Source organism: Macaca thibetana, chromosome 2, assembly GCF_024542745.1.
Source record: "Macaca thibetana thibetana isolate TM-01 chromosome 2, ASM2454274v1, whole genome shotgun sequence".
Taxonomy (NCBI): domain Eukaryota; kingdom Metazoa; phylum Chordata; class Mammalia; order Primates; family Cercopithecidae; genus Macaca; species Macaca thibetana.
The window spans coordinates 76,145,467-76,167,903 of NC_065579.1; the positions used below are offsets into that span (position 1 = coordinate 76,145,467).

At 41.2% G+C, this 22,437-nt stretch overlaps 2 long non-coding RNA genes and 1 pseudogene across 4 annotated transcripts in view; 1 reads left to right on the top strand and 2 right to left on the bottom strand.

Moving 5' to 3' along the window:
- The window catches only part of LOC126948366 (uncharacterized), a 38,329-nt gene extending 34,363 nt beyond the window's left edge, over positions 1 to 3,966 (bottom strand). The window contains exons 1-2 of the long non-coding RNA XR_007723418.1: positions 2,960 to 3,966; positions 2,014 to 2,134 (exon numbers count right to left, since the gene is read on the bottom strand). This is a non-coding gene — a long non-coding RNA (uncharacterized LOC126948366). The remainder of the gene's footprint in view (positions 1 to 2,013; positions 2,135 to 2,959) is intronic.
- LOC126948364 (uncharacterized) overlaps positions 1 to 14,794 on the top strand; it is a 32,603-nt gene extending 17,809 nt beyond the window's left edge. The window contains exons 2-4 of one of the 3 annotated variants that reach the window (XR_007723414.1): positions 1,824 to 1,951; positions 3,987 to 4,132; positions 14,530 to 14,794. This is a non-coding gene — a long non-coding RNA (uncharacterized LOC126948364). Of the gene's footprint in view, positions 1 to 1,820; positions 1,952 to 3,986; positions 9,271 to 14,529 lie in introns of those variants that run through there. The other 2 variants (XR_007723415.1, XR_007723413.1) reach the window with 2 other exon arrangements.
- On the bottom strand, positions 13,149 to 14,531 carry LOC126948361 (high affinity copper uptake protein 1-like; annotated as a pseudogene).
- Positions 14,795 to 22,437: the final 7,643 nt, after the last annotated feature.

Consider the following 22,437-nt stretch of genomic DNA (forward strand, 5'->3'; position numbering starts at 1 on the left):
CGTATGGTGGCTGTGGTGTGCTAAAGGTGCCAGTGTAGTGACTAGGACCTTTGTTCCTTCCCCAGCCTGAGGGCTGTTAGGGCAGTAGCACTGCAACTGCAGTGGGAGGGTTTGTGGGTTCACTCTGGGATTTCCTCTTCGAAGAAATGCAGGGGTGCCTCTGATTGAAGTGGTCAGGCGGAAACAGGGTGGTTGTGCTGGAGTGCCCGGTTGGGCAACCCTACCCAGTGAGGAGAAGTGAGGACTGGGACTTGTGTGGGGAACAGTCTGGCCACTTTTCTAAGGTGGGTGCTCTGTGCCGGCTGTCCAGACCAGCCCCTGGTACTCAGGGAGGACTTTTCAGAACCTGGAGATAGTAAGGGCGAGGGCTGCAAGACAGCAAAGATCAGAACACCCACCCTCTCATCCTCCCACCCCCACACACACTGGGAGTGCTGTCCCAGAGAGTTGTTGAGCTGCTACTGGCTCAATATCCCTGGCAGGGGGTGGGTGGAGACCCAGGCCAGGAGGACTCACCCAGTGAGGAGAAGCAGGTTTGGAGACTTGTGTAAAAAAGCAGTCTGGCCACTTTTCCATAGGGCAGCTGTGTTGTGCTGGGGGTCCACTCCAGTCACTGACTGGTCACCTTGCACTCTCTAAAGCCTGAAAGCAACAAGGGCTGAAGCTGTGAAACAGTGAAGATGGCCGCCTACCCCTTCCTCTGAAAGCTCCCTCTCAGGGATGTGTAACGCTGCTACCAGTAGCTGGCTGGAGTTCTAAGCCAATGGGTCTTAGTCTGTGGCTTCTGAAGTGCTATGGAGGTGTGGCCTGCAGATCTTCGCTGCTCAGCTCCTTGGATTCAGCCCTTTTCACAGGAGTATGTATGGGGGTCTAACCTCCCACTTTTCTGGAGTAGCAGTTACTTGTGCCAGGAAGCCAGGATGCCAGGATATCTAAGGCTCCCGGGGCTCCGTGTGCACCTGAGCTAAGACTCCCCATAGCTCTGTGTGTGAGACTGAAGGCCCTAGTGGAGGGGGTTCATGAGGGGATCTCCTGCCCCAAGAGTAGCAACGATCCCTGGGAGAAGCATTGGTCCGCAGTTGCTCATTCACTCACTGCTTCCCTGGATGGGGAGGCTCCCCTGGCTCCATGTTGCTCCTGGGTGGGCGGCTGTCCTGCCTTGCTTTTCTCCCTTCTCCATGGGTCAAGTTGTTTTCTTGATGAATTCCAATGCGTGTATCTGAATGTTTCGGTTGAAAGTGCAGTATGTACTTGCCCCATCTATTCTCTCTGTGAGAGTAGTACACACTGCTGCTTCTAGTTGAGCATAAGAAAAATAAATACCCCTTTAATGTGTTTGCTAGAAGATAGAAAACACTGCAAAGAACAGAGTAGAATTCATATTCTTAAAAACAAATATGAAAACTTATTCTACTTTCCTTCTTTACAAATGAAAATAAGCATATTTATTGTCCTCAATGCACTTTTTCCTTTGAAATTATGATTCCTCAGAAATACCTTTGGGGTTAAGAATATCAGCTGTCACACAGAGCTAAATCCTTTTAATTGTGAATTTTTCCCCACAAAGCTGAATGAACTACATCTTGACAGGGCAGGCAAAGCATTAAAGTGAAATATTTTTTCCCTCATTTTCTTTTTGTTTTTCTTTCTTTTTTATTTTGAGATGGAGTTTCACTCTTGTCGCCCAGAGTGCAATAGCATGATCTCAGCTCACTGCAACCTCCACCTCCCGAGTTCAAGTGATTCTCCTGCCTCAGCCTCCAGAGTAGCTGGGATTACAGGCACATGCCACTATGCCTGGCTAATTTTTTTATTTTTAGCAGAGATGGAATTTCACTACATTGGCCAAGCCGGTCTCGAACTCCTGACATCAGGTGGTCCATCTGCCTCAGCCTCCCAAAGTGATGGGATTACAGGTGTGAGCCACTGCGCCCAGCCCCCACTTTCTGAGGTGAGATAAAGGAAGAGTTAATCATTCATACTCCTTTTCTTGGGTTCAGCTGCTACTGTTACCTCTGATGGAGGACCAGGGATTTCTGGGACTTGAACTCTTATTATAGAAGGTCAGATTAGCCTTATGCTGAACAGCAGCAGCTACCTGGGCCTTTCTCCCCTGAATAAAAGTTCTGAAGATCTAAAATGAAAATATGAAAGGAAAGAAATTATCAAGTTCTGTCTACTAAATATCTCAGTGGATTTCCTTAAACACTAGAGCCTCAACTGGCAGATTTGTCTTAAGGCCTTTGTTTGGAGTGTTTTCCTACAAGTCTCAATGTCTAACAAAGGCAGGCGTTCCCGGTCAAGCTCTGCCAAATTCACCATGTGACCTAGGACCTGAAGTGAACTTTCGTTTCTCCTATTCTCTCTCTTTCCGACCTTCCCTCCCTCCCGAGGCAATGCAGACAGGAACTCAATACATTTTGAGTTCTCCATAGGAAAAGAATTATTATTATTAAAACAATAAGCTATCAAGATAAATGCCAATATATAATGCATATATATTCATCTATACATCAATATATACTAGCTTTCATATCTGTATTCTCTTTTTTCTTTCTCATCCAGAACTCAAGAAGACATGTCTGTATCCCTTTTTTTTTTGAGACAAAGTTTCACTCTTGTTGCCCAGGCTGGAGCTCAATGGCATGATCTTGGCTCATTGCAACCTCCACCTCCCGAGTTCAAGCAATTCTGCTGCCTCAGCCTCCTGAGTAGCTGGGATTACAGGCACCTGCCACCATGTCTGGCTAATTTTTGTGTATTTAGTAGAGATGGGGTTTCACCATGTTGACCAGGCTGGTCTTGAACTTCTGACCTCAGGTGATCCACCTGCCTCGGCCTCCCAAAGAGCTGGGATTACAGGCGTGAGCCACCGCACCCCACCCAACATGTCTGTATTCTTAAGGCTGTGGAAGTGTCTTTACTATTTTGTTCTCTTAGGTGAGAATCCGGTCCTCACCCTACACTTTATTCCTCAGGTGAAGAGACTGTGTGTGTGTGTGTCCATTCAGGGAAGCATGAGGGCATTTGAATTCAGCTGAGCAGATTTAGTCATCTAGGAGCTGCTCCGTTAAGTGTTTAACACAATAGTTAACAAAACAAAACTAGCAGGAAATTAATCTGGAATTTCCCAGTAACTACATGTTTTAGATAAGTTTTTGAATTGAGTCCAAGATGATGTGATAGTGCATGTTCATAATTAACTAAGAAACTGGGAAAAGCTTTCTTAATCTAAAAACAAAGCCAAAAATCTTTCCATGCAAGGAAAGAAAATCTTAATTGATTAACTCATTAATAGAGCAGGGAAAAGAAAACAAAAGCAAAAGTGAAAAAACTAACTTGAGATCTGGCTGAATTCATAATGTGTATTTGTTTTATTTCCAGTTGCTGCTTACCCTCATTAGCTGTGCAAGACCGAAGGATTTTGTGCTTTCTCTTGCCTGGCAATTGTTCAGTCCAAAATTTAGCCATGTTATTTTTGTGTTATTATCAGGAGCAAGAGGACATGTGTATTGGTGACAGAAGAGGGGTGAGAGGGCAGGGATGAGATGAATCTGATTAACTTCAGGGCTTATTAGAATAAATCTTGTAGGCTTGAAGAATCTTGTAGGCTTGGAGAATCTAGAGAATCTTGTAGGCTTGAAGAATCTTGTAGGCTTGAAGAATCTTGTAAGCTTGGAGAATCTAGAGTTCTCTGAGAAATGGTAAACAGACTTTATAAATCCTGGCTATGTTGCCGCTATAATCTTCCCCTGACATAATCCCAAGAAATAGAAACAAATAGAAATAGAAATCTAATAGAAATAGAACTATTTCCCAAGAAATAGAAAGTAAAACTGACAAAGCCAATGGAAAGAAATCAGTTTGGAAGCTGTTAATTTTCACGGGATCTGTGTTCAGTAACTGCCCTCTATCGGCTCCCTGAATAGCACACTATATAGGACGGAGAATCTGAAAGGCCTTTTTGCTGGTTTTCTTACGAACAGAGAGTTCATAAGCCAGGACCTTCTTCAGCCTCCAAGGTAAAGAAATTTGTGATCTCCAAGCTCCCTCTTGTATGTATTGTGAACGCTACTGTCAGAAGAGAAACACCAAAGCTACTCACCTGGAAATGTTGCAGTATGAAGGCCAGGTATTTGATCGAGACTTTATTTAAATGTTAACTCTGTTAATGAATTTCTTTGCTAACTTCCCCTGCTTTATTTTCATGCCAAAAAACAGAGAGGTGCAGAGAACAGAACTCTGCACCACAGTCTAAAAGTGTTAGTTTCAGGCACAACACTGCTGTTTTTGAGCTGTGGGTCCTCAGACAAGCTATTTTAGCTTTCCGAGCCTCAGATTCCCACTTGCCTGCTTCTTCACCACTTCCTGGGGGGATAAGAGAAGACCAAATGATATGTTTGTGAAGGTGCTTTGCCACTGGTGTGTACCCTATGCAGACATGAAGCAATATTGGTAGTACTTTATAAAAGTAAGACGTCATTTTCTCATTCACAGGACTGAGGATTAGAAAGAATAATGCTGAGTTTCTGGCTGCCTCTGCTTTTGAGGACCTAGGAGGCATTCTGACCTAAAGAGAGTAGGCTCTGGGGTCAAACATAAATGTAAACACCGTTAGTGTGACCTTTGCAGATCATTTGTCTGCCCTGTGCTTCTACTATGCTATCTGTCTGCAAAGTAAAGAACTTCTTTACAAAATGCCTCATACAAGTGTGAATACAACAAATAATTTCCATCTCTAAAGTTCTTCATAGAAAACAGAATTATAAGATGCACTCACTATCCAAGAATAAACGATACCAGGAAAGGGCAAAAGTTAATTAATCCTCTTACGATAAAGAGCACATTTCAAGGTAAATAATAAAAATAATTATCTTAAAGTTAACAAAATGTATACGGTTATTTGCAACTATGCATTAATTCTTAGTCTGAAGAATGTTGAGGAGTTGATTTGGCATGAAGAGGACACATTTTCTTGGACAAAATTATAGGATGGCACAGTGCGACTTTTTTCAGCTCATACAACCTTTGTGTAAAACCATCGAAGGGGATCATTATACCAAAAACTTTTTTTTAGTCAACGGTTTTTATCAGTTTTCCAAAGGGATTTAAACAATTCTTTGACATTTAAGCTGGTACATTTTGGAAGTATCTCTGGTATCATCATCTTTACCCATTACTCTTCTTCAGTGTTAATTTATATGATTCCTTGTCTATTTTTTCTTCTTCAGTTTTCACCTAGTCATTGACACGTGACTATACTTGACATTGGAGCAGTTCTCCAACATTATTTTCATCAATTTCGTGAAATTCTGCATCTTTTGCAAGAATTACAACTCCACTTTACCATCTATCTGACTTGTGTTGTCAGATGTTTACAATATTCTATAAGTAGTAAGAGTTAGGCTGAAAAAGTTTTGACTTATGATCAGGGATAGTCATTCAAGCTAAGCAGAGAAGGTTGTTTGAAAGGGGAAAAATTTTATGGGTATTCAGTTCATCAGCGAATACTTTCATTTAATGGCAAATATTCCTGTATAATCATATTCTAGAGGAATTTGAGTAATGAAAACTCAGATAAGAAGGAGTCTCTGGGCCGGGCACAGAGACTGTAATCCCAGCACTTTGGGAGGCCGAGGCGGGCGGATCACAAGGTCAGGAGATGGAGACCATGCTGGCTAACGTGGTGAAACCCTGTCTCTACTAAAAATACAAAAAATTAGCCGGTCGTGGTGGTGGGCACCTGTAGTCCCAGCTACTTGGGAGGCTGAGGCAGAAGAATGGTGTGAACCTGGGAGGCAGAGCTTGCAGTGAGCGGAGATCACGCCATTGCACTCCAGCCTGGGTGACAGAGCGAGACTCCATCTCAAAAAATAAATAAATAAAATAAAATAAAATAAAAATAAAAATTAAAAAGGAGTCTCTGATAATGACTTTTTTTTATCCAAGAATTCCTTTTTGCATTTTCGGTTAAGTTATAGTGGATTTAGGCTGAACCACATTCACTCTCATAAAGGACCTGCATTTACTTGTCAGTTCCCAACCTGGGTGAAGGGGTGCTAACTTTGCCCAATAAGATCAATTTCATTAGCATGGTGTTCTAAATCAATGTCTCTTAAACTCCAGTCTGTGCTATTCTCTTTATTAATATTCTGCAAACATATGTAAAATAAAGCTATATTTTAGTAGTTTGATGTCAAACAAAATTAAAAGTGATGATTCATTGAATTCATTATTTCTACCAGTAAAGAGAACAGTTAATTTTTTGTTATGTAAAAAGCCAGTAGTTTAATTAAAAGACATCACTAAGAGTGAAAGACTGGGGGCCGCGCTCGGTGGCTCACGCCTGTAATCCCAGCACTCTGGGGGCCGAGGCGGGCGGATCACGAGGTCAGGAGATTAAGACCATCCTGGCTAATATGGTGAAACCCCGTCTCTACCAAAAAATACAAAAAATTAGCTGGGTGTGGTGGCAGGCGCCTGTAGTCCCAGCTACTCAGGAGGCTGAGGCAGGGGAATAACGTGAACCCGGGAGGTGGAGCTTGCAGTGAGCCGAGATTGTGCCACTGCACTCCAGCCTGGGTGACAGAGTGAGACTGCTTCTCAAAAAAAAAAAAAAAAAAAGAGTGAAAGACTGGGAAGAGATATTTACAATAGATATATCCAATAAAAGGCTTGTATCCAGATTTCTGCCTAATTTTTGATAAGAAAGACTGGGCATGGTGGCCCACAACTGTAATCTCAGCACTTTGGGAGGCTGAGGTGAGAAGATCACTTGAGCCCAGGAGTTTGAGACCTACCTGCATAAAATAGTGAAACCCCATCTTTACAAAAATACAAAAATTAGCCTTGCATGGTGGTGCGCACTTGTAATCCCAGCCACTTGGGAGGCCGGGGTGGGAGGATCACTTGAGCCCAGGAGGTAAGTGCACATCACTGAGCTCAGGAGGTCACCTGATCTCAGCTCACTGCACTCCATCCTGGGCAACAGAATGAGACTCTGAAACAAACAAACAAACAGAACTACACTTTAACAGGCACTTTACTGTATCCAAAAAGGGTATCCAAATGACCAATAGACATATTACCATCATTATTAGTCATAAAGGAAATCAAATTACAACCTCAGTGAGATACTGCTATACCTGTGGCAGACAACTAAAATTAAAAGGACTGACAATGCACGTGCTGGTAAATATGTCGAATAACTGGAATTCTCACAAATTGCTGGTGAGACTATAAATTGTAAACCTACTTTGGAATACTGCTTGACAATAACTATTACGTTGGTGCAAAAGTAATTGCCATTACTTTTTTATTTTTATTTTTTGAGATGGAGTCTCGCTCTGTCGCCCAGGCTGGAGTGCAGTGGTGTGACCTCAGCTCACAGAAAGATCCGCCTCCCAGGTTCACGCCATTCTCCTGCCTCAGCCTCCCGAGTAGCTGGGACTACAGGTGCCCAACACCACGACCGGCTAATTTTTTGTATTTTTAGGGGAGACAGGGTTTCACCATGTTAGCCAGGATGGTCTTGATCTCCTGACCTTGTGATCCACCCACCTCAGCCTCCCAAACTGTTGAGATTACCCACATGAACCACCGCACCCGGCCACCATTACTTTCAACGGCACAACCTGTAATTGCTTTTGCACCAACCTAATACTAAAGCTAAATGTATGTATACGTTATCATCCAACAATTCTACTTTTCAGTATATACCCAAGAGAAATAAGTGCTTATGTACACCCAAAAGGCAGGTACAAGAATGTTCATAGCTTCTTTTTTTTAAACAAAAGCCAAACTAGAAACAACTCAATACCCTAGAATGGATGAATACATTGTATTATTTTCATACAGTGGAAAACTACATAGAAGTGAAAATGAACAAACTACTGAGATATGTACCAATGTGGCTTTAAAAAAAAAACAGACCCAGAAATATATAATGTATGCCTTATAAGAAGTTCAAAGCAGACAAAATTAGTCAGTGGTGATAGAGAGAAAATCAACAATCATCCTAGATGGGGATGGCATTGGCTGGAAAGGGACACAAGTGAGCCTTCTGGGGTGCTAGAAATATTTTATTTCTTGATCTGCACGGTGGTTACATGGGTGTATATAAACATTCATTGAGCTGTACTCTGAAGATTTGTACATTTTTAATGTAAAATATATATAATTGCTATATCATTATTTTACATATAATCATATGTAAATATGATTGTATAATTTTTTAACTTTCAAGTTCAAGGGTACAAGTGCAGGTTTGTTACATAGGTAAACTCTGTTGTATAGAGTATTCATCACCCAGATTTTAAGCCTAGTATGCGTTAGTTATTTTTCCTGATCCTCTCCCTCCTCCCATCCTCCACCCTCCGAAAGGTGCCAGTGTGTATTGTTCCCCTCTATGTGTCCATGTATTCTCATCATTTAGCTCCCACTTATAAGTGAGAACATATGGTATTTGGTTTTCTGTTCCTGCATTAGTTTGCTAAGGATTATGGGCCCTGCATGCATTAGGTATTAAGCCCCACATGCATTAGGTGTTTGTCCTAATGCTATCCCTCCCCTTGCCCCCACTCCCCAGCAAGCCCCGTTTGTGATATTCCCCTCCCTGTGTCCATGTGTTCTCATTGTTCAATGCCCACTTATGAGTGAGAACATGTAATATTTGGTTTTCTGTTCCTGTGTTAGTTTAAGATAATGACCTCCAGCTCCATCCATGTCCCCAGGCATAAGCCACCACACCCCATTGATCTTGTTCTTTTTTATGGGTGCATAGTATTCCATGGTGTATATGTACCACTTTTTCTTTATCCGTTCTATCACTGATGGGCATTTGGGTTGATTCTATCTCTTTGGTATTGTGAATAGTGCTTCAGTGAACATATATGTGCATGTGTTTTTCTAATAGAATTATTTCTATTTCTTTGGGTATATACCCAGTAATGGGGTTGCTGAGTTGAATGGTATTTCTGTTTTTAGGTCTTTGAAGAATTGCCACACTGTCTTCCATAATGGCTGAACTAATTCACACTCCTACCAACAGTGTACAAGCATTTCTTTTTCTCCACAACCTTGCCAGCATCTGCTATCTTTTTTTTTTTTTTTTTTGAAACAGAACCTCACTCCGTTGCCCAGGCTGGAGTGCAGTGGTGCAATCTAGGCTCACTGCAAGCTCCTCCTTCCAAGTTCACACCATTCTCCTGCCTCAGCCTCCCGAGTAGCTGGGACTACAGGCGCCCGCCACCATGCCTGGCTAATTTTTTGTATTTTTTGTATTTTTTAGTGGAGACAGGGTTTCACCGTGTTAGCCAGGATGGTCTCGATCTCCTGACCTTGTGATCTGCCCACCTCAGCCTCCCCAGGTGCTGGGATTACAGGCGTGAGCCACCGCGCCTGGCCAGCATCTGCTATCTTTTGACATTTTAGTAACAGCCATTCTGACTAGTGTTAGATGGTATCTGACTATGTAAATTTGTGTAATATATAAATATATAATACAAATCATATCTTCTTAAATATAGTAAAGTGGGAAAAATTAGCAGTGAGTGAAAATTCTGTTGCTGAGAAAAATAACTTCAAATGTAAACATTTTAAATTCGTTTTTAATCACAAAATCAAAATATTTATTTTGTTCTTTTTCATATGACACTGTTAAAACATTCCTGCTACAGCAATAGTGCTCTCCAGAAGCTTACAATCTAAAACAGTCAACATTAATTGTAGACCCCAGTAACTAAGGCATTATATCAAATGCACTTTTTTGGGGTTTTTTTTTTTTGAGATGGAGTTTTGCTCTTGTCGCCCAGGATGGAGTGCAGTGGTGCCATCTTGGCTCCCTGCAACCTCCACCTGCCAGGTTCAAGCGGTTCTCCTGCCTCAGCCTCCAGAGTAACTGGGATTACAGGCATGTGCCACCACACCCGGCTAATTATTGTGTTTTTAGTAGAGGCGGGGTTTTACCAGGCTGGTCTCAAACTCCTGACCTCAGGTGATCCACCCCCACTCAGCATCCCAAAGTGTGTGAGCCACTGCGCCAGGCCCAGACTTTGTATCTTTTGAAGGAGTAGCTGGAGAGGGCAGGATCAAAACTGAATGACATGAAAGTGTACTCCCCTCCACCTGCTCCTTATAAAGAACCCCTTATGACTAGCACCCAAGACCAGTACCCACAGCCTAAAAGGGAATTTCAGACAACCCTACCATAGAAGTAGTGAAGAAACTTTGATTTCTAATCTCCTAGTGGATACAGTGAGGATTCCATTTATGGGCAATGGGGATGCTGGGAGTTCCTCCATCACAGACTAGAGACAGCACCTAAGATTCTGTAACTTTGGGAAGGGTACCAGCCTTATAGAAATTCCAGTGGCGCAATTGCCTCTTGAAGCATGCTTAAAGTCTCTAACAGATTTATAAATGCCAATTTCTGGTTGGTATTTATATCCACAGCATACCACTGTCCAATGCATCAGGAGGCCTACGGAGATTTAAAACAGTAGATGTAAGATCAAAAACACTGAAAGAAAAGGGAAAGGACAGCAGAGTAAGGAGGCTAAAGAAATGGTGATGCAGTCTTCTAAAAGATGTGAATGGGGAAGGAGGAAAAGAGAAGTTTAGATCCAAAACGAACAAAGAAGTCAAGCATTAAATTCCAAGTGAACAGGTATACAGAAATGAAAAGTTAATGAAATCATTGTATTATCACAGTCCAAGGGCTCAAGATGGAATTTAAGCTTTTTCTCCTTCACTGGCTTCATCTTTTGGCAGCCAGTCTAAGAATCTCTGAAATTCACATTTTTCAGGGGATTATCTCTATCCTGAATACCTGTATCTCTATCCTGAATACCTGTATCTCTATCCTGAATACCTGCAGACCTAACCTAAACTGCTATTTATTTATTTCTGTGAATTTCAAAGTCATAGCACTTAGTCTTAACTGGCCTTGAATTTTCTTTTCTTTTTTTTTTTTTTTTTCTGAGACAGGGTCTTGCTCTATCACCTGAGCTGAGTGCAATGGCGCAATCATGGCTCACTGCAGCCTCGACCTCCTGGACTAAAGCAATCCTCCTGCCTCAGCCTCCCAAGTAGGCAGGACTACAGGTGTGCAGCACCACACCCAGCTAATTTTTGATTTTTTATAGAGATGGGATCTCACTATGTTGCCCAGGCTGGTCCCTTTTGGACACAAGCCATCCTCCCACCTTGGCCTCCCAAAGTGTTGGGATTACAGGCGTGAGCCATTGTGTCTAGCTGGCCTTACTGATAAGGTTCTGTTGCTGGGAGGGTATTCTGTAGCAGTTCATGCTGAGATTTCTAGAGAGCACCAGTGTCACTACTAACTATTGATTTCTATTTATTTCTTATGGTTTTATGATTCCTTGGCTTGAGACAACAGGCTGTATTATATCTTTGTGTTGGACTTTGTCAGTACCTGTCATTCACTCTGCTCATGTTAAGTATCATCATTGCAAGGTGATGGAATGAGAGAAAAGCACAAAGCTCTAAATGTTGGTTCTTGGATTTTAACCTCAATCCAGTAGGCTCATAACCCTCTCTTGGTTCAAAGCCATACAAGTACACATTCCTTGCTCTCCAATATTTAACTGGCACCCATGGAGAAAGTACAAAGGCCAACAGGATAGCTGTGTTTTATTTCCTCTGCCCTGAGGCACAACTGGATCTAGCACCAAGGAGGGCAGGATTTAACAGACCAGCACAAGACGAATCAATTTAAAGAAGTAGTTTGAACTGGGAATAAGACTTCAGTGTAGACTATAACTGAACAGAATAAAAATCCAATGTGGTTCTTCATTGAGAATAGGGGTTTTGGCCACTTGTAAAGTAATTAAACCCTCACTAATAACAAAGATGCTTACATGGAGGATGAGGATCTGCTTGGTATGAACACAGTTGTTGGAGCCTGAGGAAAATCTGGCCATCAGCAAACCACACCCTGAGTCTTTCCAAAGAGAGAACTGGGCTTTTGCCCTTCTGGCCCGTGACTGGTAGATTTACACTGCAGATCAAAGGTCTCTCTCAACAATCAAACTACTTCCAAGAAGTCATAGACCTTTAAAAATAAGGACTAGTGACTTCATACAGGCTAGTAAAAATACTTTGGCTATAGCCCTTCACGCATGTGTGCTTGGGTACACATACACACAGGTGGAGCTCAACAAATGTGGAATGGTTAGGTATTGATCAACAGTATTTACTATATGAGTTAAGTCCAGACACACCATCTACCAATCAGCAATTCAAATTTCCATGCCCAATACCAGGCAGCCAATCCACCAGCTCATATTTTCTTAGTTTAAAGCAGAGATTCTCAAAGTGTGGTCCCTTGTAGCATCAGCAGGAACTCAGAAGTGCCACTTTGGGGGCTTTTGCATTGAGACCCAGCAATTAGTATTTTAACAAGCCCTACAGGTGATGTTGATGCACGCTAAAGCTTGAAAATCACTGTTTCAGAGGCAGACATGCGAAAACAATAGTGAGAAAAATAATTCAAATTCTTTTGCTTCACTTCAGCTGGGACAAACCAAGGTATCAAGTCAAAGTAAACTGCGAATGGTATTATTTAAAAATATCTATTTCTTTTTCCTTTTTTTTTTTGAGATGAAGTCTCGCTCTGTCACCAGGCTGGAGTGCAGTGGTGCGATCTCGGCTCACTGCAATCTCCGCTTCCCGGGTTCAAGCAATTCTCCTGCCTCAAGAGAGTAGCTGGGATTACAGGCATGCGCCACCATGCCCGGCTAATTTTTGTGTTTTTAGTAGAGGCAGGGTTTCATCATGTTAGTCAGACTGGTCTCAGTCTCGTGACCTCGTGATCTGCCCACCTCGGCCTCCCAAAGTGCTGGGATTACAGGCTGAGCCGCCGCACTAGGCCTAATAATATCTATTTCTATTTTCTCAAATTGATTGTCATTTTTTGATTGGCAAGTTCATGCTAATCAAAGTGTTAAGTGGGAATGCAAGTCGATGAGTCAGCCATCCAAGAATACACTGCAAGCTCTAAGCCTGTGTTTAGTTTCAAACCACCCCTCTGCACGCGACGAAGATTTTGGTATAATGCATCACATCAAGAGAAAGGCACAATGTATTTCCCACTCATTGAATCCAAAAGCTGTACCTTCTAATTTTTTTTTTTTTTTTTTTTTTTGAGACGGAGTTTCACTCTTGTCGCCCAGGCTGGAGTGCAGTGGCACCATCTTGGCTCACTGCAACATCCGCCTCCTAGGTTCAAGTGATCCTCCTGCCTCAGTCTTCTGAATAGCTGGGATTACAGGTGCCCACCACCACGCCCAGCTAATTTTTGTATTTTTAGTAGAGACGGGGTTTCACCATGTTGGCCAGGCTAGTCTCGAACTCTTGTCCTCAGGTGATCGAGCCTGCCTTGGGCCCCCAGAGTGCTGAGATTACAGGCGTGGGCCACTGCGCCCGGCCCTGGACCTTATTTTCTAATGTTAAGTTTGAGTTCTGGGTTTAGTTGGGCAAGAATTTCCTTCAGCTGCCATCAATCCTGGCTGAAGTTAACCCCTTTCAATCACTGACCCAGGGGGGAAAAAATACCAAATTTACTTACTATCTGTTAAACATTCAAAAAGGAAGCAGATGATCAAGTCAATGGACAAAAAGCTGCATGGATTAGACAAGAACATATAACTTGGCTGTAAGATGATGGAGAAGGAAAAGACATCTCATGCGGGCTTCTCCTTCAGAGAAATGGGAATCTCAGCTTACTAGCAAAAACAATTTGGGAGCTTACTACTTTAGCTCAGAGACTATAAACTAAATCTCTATTGAGCAGGTGTGTGGTGTGTGTGTGTATGTGCACAAAGAGGAGGAAGAAGGGATGATTGGAGCAGGAATCATGTCTTCAAGTGTTGAACAGCTTCCCAATGCAATCAATAAGGCCACACCATAGAGTCTGACATCAATGGCAATGCTCTGTGATGTCTACTACCACTGCCTTCTTCCAGCTGAAGAGGAAGTATCCTGTACCAGCCCCTACTGTTACTGCAAGGCAGAGGTACCCGTTGTAGGTCATGAAGATGAGCATGAGGAAGTAGCTTATGACCACCTGGATGATGTGCAGCACTGTTTGTAGGAGGTGAGGAAAGCTCAGCATCTGCTGCCTAACAGTTTTGTGTGTCTCCATAAGGATGGTTCCATTTGGTCCTGGGACAGGCATGGAATTGTAGCGAATGCTGACTTGTGACTTACACAGCAGGCCAGGCTGTCTCGGGCTATCTTGAGTCCTTCATAGAACATTGCTAGTAAAAACACTGCCACAAAAACTCCAGCCATTTCTCCAGCTGTATTGATCACCAAACCAGAAAACAGTAATTCTACATTCTTAAAGCCAAAGTAGAAGGTAATAGGCATCATCATCTTCATGTTGCTGTCTCCTCCATCATCGGAGTGTGAGGCTGAAGTGGTTGGGTGATGGTAAGAAGGCTGCATGGTACTATTGGAGCCCATATAGCTCATCCTCATATGATGGGAATGATTCATTTTTTCCAGGAAAAGTTGAGAGTCAGCAGAAGATTCTTCCCAGGTTGAGTCCAGCCACTAGCGCCTCTCTCTCGAAATCTTAGCCTGTCACCCCCTCCCGACTCCTCAAATGGCCCCTCCACTTCTACCCAGCTCAACGTGTCCATGACCGCCACTGAGGCTGAGGATTTCCCACCCCCAACATTCGTAATTCTTAATAGTGTAGCATATTTATAAAGATTGGAAAGACATTTAATAAAATGATGACATTGTGGGTTGTTTTATTGCCTTTATGCTGTTCAATATTTTTTCAGTTTTCTATGATGAACATGTCTTAATTTATAAACTGAAAAAAAAAATACATGAACAATGTTTTAAGGCATCTGCTAAAATATTAACTAAAAATAGTATCCCATTTTAAATTCAATTCACTGATTCATAATGTTAATATTAAATATTTTTTCTTTTGTGTACCTTTTTAAATAAAAGAGAATTAAAAATTATCTTTTCAGATTAATAATACTTGGGTAATATTCACAAAAGTATGTATTTTTTCTTTTATTAAAACCATATGCAAGATCATAGCATTCTTGCTTTATTTTAGAGCAGTTTAGCCTGTGTTAAGCATTTCAGCTTAAGTCTGGCTGCTTGAGTTTATAGACTTAGCTCTGCTACTTCCCAGCCCGTAACTGTAGAAAACGACTTCCCCTCTCTAATTTTTAGTTTCCTTTGAATTGGAATCTTAATAGCATCTATATTAAAAAGCTCATTAAAAAGCAATTTTATCATCATTGCCATTATATATGATTAACTTGTTTTTGATTTATGTCTCTGTGGGTCTAGCAATATTATTTAAAGAGAATTTTGAAGGCTGTTTTACATTAAAAATTATTTATGTTCTGAGCTCTGAAAAGTTAAATAGCATAGCTCTAACCAACTTCTCTGCCACCCAACATTGAAAATCAGTAATAATCTACATTATCTAATCATTATAATAACTTCATGAAGTCGGCAGAGTAGTATTTTCATTGTACATGTATGGACACTGAGGCCCAGAGAGGTGAAGGAAGCCTCAGAAAACACAGAGGATGCCAGAATAGAGCAGAGAGCTTCTGACTTGCAGACCACACTGGCCGCAGTGTGCACAGGCAATTGCTTTCCAGTTGAGTTTAACGTTTAATTTCAATATGGCCTCTCTGGTTTCTCCTCTGATCTGTGCTACGTCCATTATTCTATCCCAATCTCCCACACTCTTCCCATCAACAAAGCTGTGCTGTACCGTGAACTTTCCCACCAACAGACTTATGCTTATATTGGTGCTTTGCCAGAAATGACTACCATCCTTCAAGGCTAAAATCACCTTCTTCATCTTTCATAAAATATTTCCTAATTTACTTCATTTGGTGCTCTGTTTAATTTTACCCTGTTTTAAATCCTGATAATTCTTTGTTTTTCCCCTTACTCAGCACTTATACTGCTCCGTTTTGCATTTCAGTTATTTGGGTATTTGTCTTCTCTCAACACTTCTGCTATTTATCTTAAAACCCCTTAAACTACCCAGCATAAAAATGACTTAAAATGGGAGATGCCTAATGGACACATATTGAATGAATGAATGAGTTAATGATGCAGCAGGTAAATAAGTACATTTTTAAGATATTTATTTATGAAACAAGCTTGGAGGCACACATCATAATGTATAGGAATAACTCCCTTTGCCTGAGTATCTTAATGTAGCAAGTGACTTACAGATTCTATCTGCATTTCATTCATGACAATTTTTTCAGGTTTTAAAAATAGGAGTCTTGGGCTGGGCGCGATGGCTCATGCCTGTAATTCCAGCACTTTGGGAGGCCAAGGTATGTGAATCACGAGGTCAGGAGTTTGAGACCAGCCTGGCCAATATGGTAAAACCCTGTCTCTACTAAAAATACAAAAATTAACTGGGCATGGTGGCATGTGGGCCTGTAGTCCCAGCTGCTCGGGAGACTGAGGCAGGAGAATCGCCTGAACCTGGAAGGCAGAGGTTGCAGTAAGCCGAGATCACACCACTGCACTCCAGCCTGGGTGACAGAGCAAGACTCCGTCTCAAAAAAACAAACAAACAAAAAAGGCGGGGGGAAGTCTTGTTCAATTGTCCTTGAGTCTGATCTCATTAATATACTGAAAATGAATTTGCTCTCCTTTTCTGGCACATTAACTCCTACAGACCACAGAGATGAGGCACTCAGAGAGAATTTTCTGAATACCAAACAGATCAGAGAGTGAGGGCTGGAGCCCATTGTTGACAGATACGCAGCCAATCTTTTCCTGGTGAGTCAGGGTGTTCCTACCCAGGGCAACATCATATTCAGCTGATTTGTTTCACAGACCGCTCAGTATGGTTAGACAGACTGGTTGACAATGCTGTCTTACATATGGCATAGTGGATGATGTAATATTATGTAATGCAAAATGTGATTCTAGAAATTGGGAGAAATATGCATTTCAAGTTTTAATGCTCTTCACCATTTCTTAAGACATGGGTTTTATGTGGTTTTAGATAAATCTAAGTGGTTTGTGCAGTATATCTTATCGTTAAGAAGTCTTGAGCTTCTTGAATCTGTAAACTAAAGGTGTAAAAATAAATTCGGATTTTCAAACCAAAGAACCTGTGCCTTTGAAAAATAATTTGGGAAGGGGAGAAAATGGTGAGAGGTAGGTCAAACGATACAAACTTATGTAGTATTAATAAGTCTAAAGATCTAGTATATAGTAGAAGGATTATAGTTAATAGTATCATATTATTAACCACATTGTATATTGAAAATTTGCTGAGAGAGTTGATATCAGATACTCCTATGACAAAAAAGTAACTATGAAAAGTGAAGGATATGTTAATTTTCTTACTTACAGCAATTATTTCACTATGCACATGTGTAACAAAGCATTATGTTGTATATACTAAATATATACAATACAAATAAATAAATAATTTGAAAAATAAATTTTATGTTTACAATATTTTAATTTAAAAAATTAGAAGGCCTGGCTGGGCATGGTGGCTCACATCTGTAATCCCAGCACTGTGGGAGGCCGAGGTGGGTGGATCACCTGAAGTCAGGAGTTCGGGACCAGCTTGGCCAACGTGGTGAAACCCTATCTCTACTAAAAATACAAAATTAGCTGAGTGTGGTGGCGCATGCCCGTAATCCCAGAAACTTGGAAGGCTGAGGCAGAAAATTGTTTGAACCCAGCAGGCAGAGGTTGCAGTGAGCCAAGATCACTCTACTGCACTTCAGCCTGGGCAACAAGAGTGAAACTCTGTCTCAAAAAAAAAAAAAAAAAAAAAGTAGAAGGCCTTAGCTTTTTTGGATGATATAAGCTACTTTCTATTGTCTGAAATTCTTAGTAACCCCAATGTAAATGAAAGTTAACTTTGCCAAAAAGGAAGTGCAGTGGGAATTTCCAGAACATTACCAGCAATGAATGTGTCAGAGGTTTGGAGATGAGCCAGATGAAACTAAATTAACAGCTGGGTGATCTCAAAATATTTGATGAAAAGAGTTTTTAACAGGATCTCCCACACATCCCAAAACAATCAATGTAGCTCTTAAAGTTGGAGCTTGGGATCAGAAAACGCACCTCCTTGGGGTAGAGTGATGTGATGAAAAACTATGGACCTTAGAGTTAAATTGATCTGTATTTAAATCCCCCATCTCAGCTGCTTTCCAGCTATGTTGTGATGGTTAGTTTTATGTGTCAACCTGATGGAGCCATGGGGTGCCCAGACATTTGTTTAAACAGTATTCTGGGTATGTCTGTGAGGATGTTTTTAGATGAGATTAACATTTGAATCTGTAGACTAAGTAAGGCAGATTGCCCTCCCAGTGTAAGTGGGCCCCATCCAATCTGTTGAAGTCCTGGAGAGAACAAAAGACTGAGTAAGAGAGAATTCACATTCCCTGCTTGACTGCTGGGACATCAGTATTCTCCTGCCTTCAGACTCAGAGTAAACCTTACACCATCAACTCTTCTGACTCTCAGGCCTTCAGACTCAGATTAGAACTGTTACCATTGGCTCTCCTGGGCATCCAGCTTGCCAAATGCAGATCTTGGGACTTCTCAGTCTCCATAATTATATGAGCCAATTCCTCAAAATAAATCTTTTTATTATACTAAGATAAATATCTCTCTCTCACACACACACACACACACACACACACACACACACACACACACACACCCCTACTGGACCTGTTTTCTCTGAAGAACTGAGACTAAAACATATGTGATCTTGGATAAGCTGATTAATCTTTCAATTTCTGGATTCAAAAAGCACAAAATATTGCCAATCATTAGAGAAAATATTTGTGATGTACTTTATATGTATATATAGGCATCCAATATTTTAAATCTGTTATTGTTATTGTTTCCCTCAGGATTTAGAAAGCAATTGTTCCAAAAAATAATTATTTTGCTGTTTGTATTTTAGGTAACATAGAAAATAGTTTGTAAATGGAAGATGAGTCAAAGTAGCTTCAATGAAATATTTTTAAATATGTACAGTGTTCTTTCAAAAGCCCTGAAGTGTATCTATAACTTTAAATAATAAAGTCTTGAAAATTAAACCAAACTTTGACATTAGTACTTTATATGCTCCATGTTGCTTCATTGTGTGCTTTGATTTTGAGACATCCTGAATCTTCACTGGGTTTCTGTTTTACCAAACTTGGCAAGCTAAGTCAAGGAGGAAAAGGACATGTCTCTCTATTGATGGACAATAAAGTGTTCTCTCTTGTTTACAGTACTCTTTCTCTATTAGGTCATGCCTATTTGGAGACTGAAAAAAACATGGTATTGAGACTACTTAGAGGGCATTTTAATTTCGCTACATAGAACTTCATGTGCTATTCGGGGCACACATTGATTATGGCCCCAGTGAATAGAACAAATACTGACCACGAGGACAAATAGAACATCATTTATCACATTACACTGGTATCCAACTCTCACTCAGCAGCAAAGCTGGAACAAATAATCCAAGCTTGATTATAATTGACCTGGCTACGGACTCAACCCTAGAAATGAATCTTGAGGGTAGCAGTCACTGAGCCCATGGAGGCAACAGGGCCAGACCCAAGTGAAGTTGTGAAGCCGTGAATGTTGCCTGTTGGTGACCTTCATCTCCTATTTGTATCCTATTTTCCTCCTTTCCAGGCCAACTTTTATTATGTACCTGGTTTCTTTTTTGTGATCTCTCAAAACGCTTTATTCCTGTTGCAGTTAAAGCTGATTTATATTTTGGAATCAGTGGCTTAATATTTTATCCTTTCAGTTGTATTTGTCTTTTAAACAAATTGGCAGCTATAGAGCAATGCCTAGCATAAAGATGCCAATTTGGAGACTTTTAGTTCTATCTCTGCCAATTAGTCAGTACATAGCCTTTCTGGGTCTCAGTTACTTCTCTGTAAAAATCAGGTCAATAAAAATTACCTCCCAAGTTATGGTGAAAATTAAATAATAACAACAGTAAAAAATGTTTGGTAGGATTTCTAGTTTCTGACGCAGCATGTAAGGAGGTTGGAAGACACCACTCTATCCTAACAACAAGTAAAAAGCTAAACTTAAAAATCAACAGCTCCTCCTAGATCCACCAGATAAGTGATGTCATAGGGAAAATCACTTCCCCCAAAATTGGAGTGACCAAGAGGTGTACAGAGAATCACAACACGGCAAACAGAAGCTTGCAAGTAGCCACCCTGCTGGAACCAAAGCCAGAGTAGGAAAAATCTGAACTGTAACTGACGAATTGCTGAAAGTTCAGTGTAGAGAACTGATACGGTTCAGCTGTGTCCCCACCCAGTCTCATCTTGAATTGTAGCTCCCATAAGCCCCACATATCATGGGAGGGACCCAGTGGGAGATAACTGAATCATTGGCAGGCGGTGGGGAGGTTTCTGTGCTGTTTTCCTGATAGTGAATAAGTCTCACAAGATCTGACGGTTTTATAAATGGTAGTTCCCCTGCACATGCTCTCTTGCCTGCCACCATGTAAGACATGCCTTTTTACCTCCTTCACCGTCTGCTGTGATTCTGAGGCCTCCCCAGCCATGTGAAACTGTGTCAGTTAAACTTATTTTTCTTTATAAATTACCCAGTCTTGGATATGTGTTTATTAGCAGCATGAGAACTCACTAATACAACAACTTTGAGAATTAAAAACTCCAGAGGGACCCAGCTGGCAGGAGGGGGCCTACACTTTTGTTTGTCTCACCTGCAAGAGATCTATCAGGTCAGGAGAGTTAATATTAGAGAAAAATCCCCTTGTGATTCTGGCAGGAACAGGGGAGGTAAAGGAACCATTTTGAAATACACTAGAGCATTTTGTTCTTCTTAACAAGGTCTTTCCTCAGGATAAATAATTTAACGAGAGCCAAATCTGCGGGATTTTTATCAGAGCCTAACTGACCTGGAAGAAAGAAAATGCCCAACTCCAGACTGCTCTGGCCACCCTGTTCCACCAACGGAGAGGTGGGGAGGACTGAGAAGCATGCATGAAGTTCACAATCTAGAGGCATAGACTCACTAAAAGAGCCCAATCACAGGACTACAGAATGCTTCCTACCCCGCTTACACTTTACCACTACACTACTAAGGTCTTGTTTATAGCAGTTTCTTTCACCCAGTACTTAGTTTCTAGCTATCAAGAAAAAATTACACAACATACTAAAAAGCAAATAAAGAGTTTAAACAGGCAGAGCAAGCATCAAAACCAGAATCAGATATAGCAGGAATGTTGGAATTATCAGATAGTTAATTTAAAACAACTATGATTACTATGCCAAGAGCTCTAATGGATAAAGTACAAAGCATGCAAGAATAGATGGGCAATGCAAGCAGAGAGATGGATATTCTAAGAAAGAACCAAAAAGAAATACAAGATATCAAAACACTGTAACAGAAATTTTAAAAATGCTTTTGGTGGGCTTATTAGTAGACTGGACAAAGCAGAGAGAAGAATCTCTGAGTTTGAGGATATCTCAATACAAACCTCCAAACCTGAAAAGCAAAGAGAACAAAGACTGAAAAAAAGAGAATAGAATATCCAAGAACTGTGGGACAACTATAAAAGGTGTCACATATGATTAATAAGAGTCTCGGAAGGAGAAGAAAGATCAAACTACAGGACCCAGTTATATCTTGTCTATTGGAGGAACCAGCCCCCAGTATTTCAATGTACATTCTTTTCTATTTTCCCTAAGCATTGGCTGGTCTCAGAAATAAAGGGAAAGAGTACAAAAGACAGAAATTTTAAAGCTGGGTGTCCGGGGGAGACATCACATGTCGACAGGTTCTGTGATGCCCCTGAGCTGCAAAACCAGTAAGTTTTTATTAGCGATTTTCAAAGGAGAGGAAGTATACGAATAAGGTGTGGGTCACAGAGATCACATGCTTCAAAGGCAATAAAATATCACAAGGCAAATGGGGGCAGAGCAAGATCACAAGACCAGGGTGAAATTAGAATTACTAATGAGGTTCCATGTCCTGCTGTGCATGCATTGCCATTGATAAACATCTTAACAGGAAACAGGGTTCAAGAGCAGAGAACCAATCTGACTAAAATTCACCAGGCTGGAATTTCCTAATCCTAGCAAGCCTGAGGGCACTGCAGGAGACCAGGGCATATTTTATCCCTTATCTTCAACTGCATAAGACAGACACTCCCAGAGTGGCCATTTTCGAGGCCTCCTCCGGGAATGTATTCTTTTCCCAGGGCTGTTTCTTGCTGAGAAAAAGAATTCAGTGATATGTCTCCTATTTGCTTTTGCAAGAAGAGGAATATGACTCTGTTCTGCCAGACCCTGCAGGCAGTCAGACTTTATGGTTATCTCCCTTGTTCCCTGAAAATCGCTGTTATCCTCTTCTTTTCAAGGTGCCCAGATTTTCATATTGTTC